This window comes from Delphinapterus leucas, chromosome 14 (genome assembly GCF_059928025.1).
Source record: "Delphinapterus leucas isolate spDelLeu-1000000601 "Yukka" chromosome 14, BTC_Dleu_Yukka2, whole genome shotgun sequence".
Lineage (NCBI taxonomy): Eukaryota > Metazoa > Chordata > Mammalia > Artiodactyla > Monodontidae > Delphinapterus > Delphinapterus leucas.
The window spans coordinates 34,104,863-34,110,693 of NC_143142.1; the positions used below are offsets into that span (position 1 = coordinate 34,104,863).

Here is a 5,831-nt window from a genome sequence, read left to right on the forward strand (position 1 = left end):
GAAGATGGGGCACATATATACAACGGAATATTACTCAGCCATAAAAAGAAACGAAATTGAGCTATTTGTAATGAGGTGGGTAGATCTAGAGACTGTCATACAGAGTGAAGTAAGTCAGAAAGAGAAAGACAAATACCGTATGCTAACACATATATATGGAATTTAAGAAAAAAAAAATGTCATGAAGAACCTAGGGGTAAGACAGGAGTAAAGACACAGACCTAACTAGAGAATGGACTTGAGGATATGGGGAGGGGGAAGGGTAACCTGTGACAAAGCGAGAGAGCGGCATGGACATATATACACTACCAAACGTAAGGTAGATAGCTAGTGGGAAGCAGCCGCATAGCACATGGAGATCAGCTCGGTGCTTTGTGACCGCCTGGAGGGGTGGGATAGGGAGGGTGGGAGGGAGGGAGACGTAAGAGGGAAGAGATATGAGAACATATGTATATGTATAACTGATTCACTTTGTTATAAAGCAGAAACTAACACACCATTGTAAAGCAATTATACTCCAATAAAGATGTAAAATTAAAAAAAGAGTCGTTGTCTTCCCATTTCTCTGCCCAAGGCGTCTGGACCCAGGGCTAATTCTTAGGGCATCCTCTCTCTCTCTCCACCACCCAGGGTAGAGACTCCAAACACAACCCTAACAGATGCCTAATAGAATCCCTTGGGAAGCTTTCTGTCCAACTACTGAATGCTTCCAGTGTATTTCGTCATCTTTCTATCTTCCCACTGGGGTCAAACTTCTCTAAGCCTCATCCTCTACCACCCTCATTAAGAATCAGTGCTCACACCAAAGGAAATCATAAACTAAATGAAAACACAACCTACAGAATGGGAGAAAATATTTGTAAATGATGCAACCAACAAGGGCTTAATCTCCAAAATACACAAACAGCTCATACAATTCAACAGCAAAAAAAGCGAACAATCCAATAGAAAAATGGGCAGAAGACCTAAATGGACATTTCTCCAAAGAGGAAATACAGATGGCCAATAGGCACATGAAAAGATCCTCAACACTGCTAATTATTAGAGAAATGCAAATCAAAATTAGAACGAGATATCACCTCAGACCAGCTAGAATGGCCATCATTAAAAAGTCTGGGCAGTGGCAGCAGATCCCAGCAAGTGATGGGAGTCAGTTCCTCTGGACCTGGACCTGGCCCTGGTCCCGAGGCATTGGTGGATGGGCATTCCGGGATGGCCTTCATGGGGAAGCCACCGGCCAGCAAGGTCCTGCTGGACAACACGGTGCTGCTGACAGCAGCCATCGAGGTGAGCCAGAGCCTGCCGTCCCACGTGGAATATATCATTTGGGAACAAAGAGGAATTTCTGTAGAAAATAGCTGACAGGTTGTTAGGAGACACAGTGACTTTGATTTGCTGAACAACAGATTGCAGGCCTAAGTCTACCTCTTCCTCCCAAAAAACTGATTGGCAACATGGATCGTGAATTCATAGCTGAGAGGCAGAAAGGTCTTCAGAACTATCTCAACATTATCACCACAAATCATATCTTGTCTAATTGTCAGCTGGTTAAGATGTTTTTAGATCCAAACAACTATTCTGCAAACTATACTGAGATTGCCTTACAACAGGTTTCCACGTTCTTCCAATCAGAACCAAAGTGGGAGGTGGTGGAACCACTGAAATACACAGGTTAGAGGAAAAGGAAGAAGTATTTCTTGATGAAGAGTAAAAATCGGCCAAAGGAGCAGCTAGTGTTAAGCTGGGCTGACCTTGGTCCTGACAAATCCTCAGCATTGCTAATTAGAATGTTTAATGAAAAAGGAACTTTGAAGGACTTGATCAACCAAAAGACCCATTCCTAAGGGACTACTGCAACCCTAAGAAGATTCAAGGCCTTGAACTCCAGCAAATAAAAACATACAGGCGACAAATATTAGAGGTACTAAAGTTTCTCCATGACAAGGGATTCCCTTATGGGCATCTTCATGCTTCCAACGTGATGGTGGAAGGGGACACTTGCTGGCTGCTGGACCTTGAGAATTCCTTGTTGGGCCTTCCTTCTTTCTAGCAATCTTATTTCTCACAATTCAGGAAAATCCGTACATTGGAGAGTGTGGACGTCCACTGCTTTGGCCACTTACTGGATGAGATGACGACCACCAGACTCAGTGCCTGTAGACTCCTCCTCTCCTGCACTGTCTGTGGCTGTGGTGGCCATGTTGGAGTCTGCGCTGTCTTGTGAAGCCTGTGAAGATGACAGGTCCACCATTTCCTGGCTCTTACAGATGCCATCATTCAGTGATGTTCTGCTAACTACCTCAGAAAAGCCACGGTTTAAGATCCCCACAAAGTTAAAAGAGGCATTGAGCTTTGCCGAAGAATGTATGGAAAAGAGGCTAATTGACGAATAGGAACAGGTCCACCAGCATCAAAGACTGATGAGAGCTCAGCCTCACCGTGGATCTGAAGAAGAAAGAAAACAGAGGGAGATTATAGCTTGAAAGAAGTCAAAACGATCTGCTGTTGAAAACAGTGAAGAGCCTTCAGCAAAACACAGCAACTCCAATAATTCAGCAGGATCTGGGGCCAGCTCGCCTCTCACATCCCCATCATCACCGACTCCACCCTCCACGGCAGGGATGCCCGCATTACCTCCTCTCCTCTCCCACCAGCAGCTCCCTTGCCTCCTGAGAGCACAGGGGCACCCACACAGCTTCTGCCCCAGGCTGTGAATGGCGTGAGCCAAGGGGCCTTAATCAGCTCCATCCAGAATTTCCGAAGAGGAACTTTGAGGAAAACTGAAACCTGTGATCATAGCACTCCTAGGATTGGCTAAAGCTTTGTGTGTACACCTGGAGGGAAAAGTCCTTTTTTTTTTCCTTCCACCTCCAACCCCTAAAGTACCCTCTTTCTGGATGAATAGTTGCTGAGCCAGTACAGCAACATGCGACTTTGCAGATACTCACGTTAAGAGGCTTTTCAAGAGGGAAATAGTCTTCAAGTAGAGCAAGGCCAGGCTGGCATTGCTGCCTTAAGAAATATTTTGCTCCTTTGTTACTGTTGAAAAGGAATCTTGTTCGTCATCTTTTGGTGGCAGCAGCATATTGGAATCAATTATTTCCACCAACAGAAGGAAATGGACAAAAACAATGACAACATACAGTCACAGCGGTGAATGGCCTTCGTGTTGCAGTCCCTCCTGTCCTGTCAGACAGCTCCTAGAAATGTTCCTCTCAGAGTTCATTTCTCTATTCTAAAGCATTTTCTGGTTATTTCTTAGATGACACCCATTCTTGCTACCTTAATTTCATCCTAGACATTAACACTGTAGCCCAAAGCACAGTTATGCCGCTGAGAGTCAGAGAAGCAACTGAGTTCTTCATTTTCCCCTCAAATAGGACGGGGAAAGTTCATAACAGTCTCTTAAGTTCAAACAGGAACTCCATTGTGGTTACAGAACTCAGGGCTAAAGGAACTACTCTAGACTCTTAGTTCACTTTAGTTAGTATGTATCGAACAGATAAATGTTAACATCAGAAAAAGCTCTTTAGAGGATCTTTTTAATCCTCAGCAATTAAGTCAAGTTTGGGGTTTGCCAGGGGAGGGTGTTATTATTACAACACAAGTACATTTGGCAAAATGAGTTCTGATTTTTGAAAGATTTATCCCAATATATCATCTTTTTAATGTTACTCATTTATTAGAAAGATCCTTTATCCTGTGATTGGCTTAAACCCTTAAATAAATTGCACTTTAAAGGATTATAAATAATCCACCTAAAAATTCAAGTTACACACATCAGTGTTGGTTACTATGCAGAGAGAATGTCATTGTGTATAGTTTCACAGAATCTGTGATAAATGTTCAGCTGTATTTTTTATTAAAATCATGTCACCAAAAAAAAAGTCTACAAATAACAAATGTGGAGAAAAGGGAACCCTCATATACTGTTGGTGAGAATGTAAGTTGGTGCAGCCACTGTGGAAAACAGTATGGAGGTTCCTCAGAAAACTAAAAACAGAGTTGCCACATGATCCAGCAATCCACTCCTCGGCATATATCCAGACAAAACTATAATTCTAAAAGATATATGCACCTCTGTGTTCATAGCAGCACTATTCACGATAGCCAAGACAGGGAAACAACCTAAATGTCCATTGACAGATGAATGGATAAAGAAGATGTGGCAGTATATACACAAAGGAATATTACTCAGCCATAAAAAATGAAATAATGCCATTTGCAGCAACATGGATGCAACTAGAGATTATTATACTAAGTGAAGTCGGTCAGAAAGACAAAGACAAATATATGATATCACTTATTTGTGGAATCTAAAATATGACACAAATGAACCTATCTATGAAACAGAAACAGAATCACAGACAATAGAGAATAGACTTCTGGTTGCCAAGGGGGAGGCAGGTGGGAGAGGGAAGGATTGGGAGTTTGGGATTAGCAGATGCCAACTATTATATGTAAAATAGATAAACAACAAAGTCCTACTGTACAGCACAGGGAACTAGATTCAGTATCCTGAGATAAACCATAACGGAAAAGAATATGAAAAAGAATGTATGTATATATATATAAATGAGTCACTTTGCTGTACAGCAGAAATTAACACAACATTATAAATCAACTATACTTCAATTTAAAAAAAAAAAAAGGAATCATTGCTAATACCCTGTTGGGGAAGGAAAGGAAGAAGTGGTGTTTCCTACTGTCTCAAGGCCCGGTGATCATGAAGGGACACTTCTGAAGAGCAACCGTGTTCTACTGTCCTGTGTCAGCATCCAGGACACTCGGGACCGCAGTGGGATTCTTCCCAGACTGGAGAGGGGGGCATTAGATAGGGTCCTGGCAGTGCGAAAAGACATCAACAGATCCCCGAACTGCGGAGATTTCACTGCTGAAGATTCGAGCGTTAACACGCGTGGCTGGTGATGCGACCAGGATGTTGAAACAGCGTAGCGCTTCAGAACAACCGTTACTGTAGACATAGGCATAGAGATGCTCACTAACCACGTAAAACAGAAGCCTCCAAACTTTCAGTCTTTTTAACAGTTATCTGGAAAATGGCAGCAAGATGGCATCATTTTTGAACTCCCCAAGTCACCCCATACAAACAGAGCAACTAGGAGAGCAAAAGCGAAACCTCACAGGCCACATCTACAGTCAAGTGGTGGGAAAACACATCCCTGTGTAGCCCCAGTATATGTGTGGGCTGGAATCAATGATTGGTGACGTTAAGATATGCGTGTTACAGGAAACAGAAAGGAGGAGGCAAAAGGGCCTCCTGTGGCCCCAGGAGCCTGTAGAGCCTTGTTGGCTCCAGTCTGTGGGTGAACAGAGCACCACTGTGGGTGGTGTTGGAGCAGCCTGGGCCCCATGGACCCTCAACAGAGACCCGTAACAGACATAACCAACGCCCCCTCTGAGACAAAGCCCTACAATGAGGAGAGAATGCTAGGGATGGAATCCGTATTGAGCAGGAAAGAGACAATAGGGGCAAAGGAGACACGAGAAAGAGAAGATCCAGATAAAAGTTGGGGAGGGGGAAAGAGTAGATACCAGACACTGTAAGGCTGTCATTGTGAATGCTTCCCAAAACAGATGCAGGATGCTAGAGCTGCGAAGCCAGGAAGCTCTCCTGATCCCACCTTTCCTCCTAAGAGTAAAGGAAACTCATGCCACTTAAACATTAGTACAGAAAACAATTGCAGTCAAAGCCACAAGGGAAAATGGACTGTGGAACACAATGATGTCCCTACAGACATGAAACGCATGCTGGCAAGACAGGCCGACCAAAAAATGACAATCTAATAATCCACATCAAGCTAAATAAA

At 43.4% G+C, this 5,831-nt stretch overlaps 1 pseudogene; it reads left to right on the forward strand.

Moving 5' to 3' along the window:
• Positions 1 to 366: 366 nt before the first annotated feature.
• On the forward strand, positions 367 to 2,919 carry LOC111163059 (PX domain-containing protein kinase-like protein pseudogene; annotated as a pseudogene).
• The last annotated feature ends 2,912 nt before the right edge of the window (positions 2,920 to 5,831 follow it).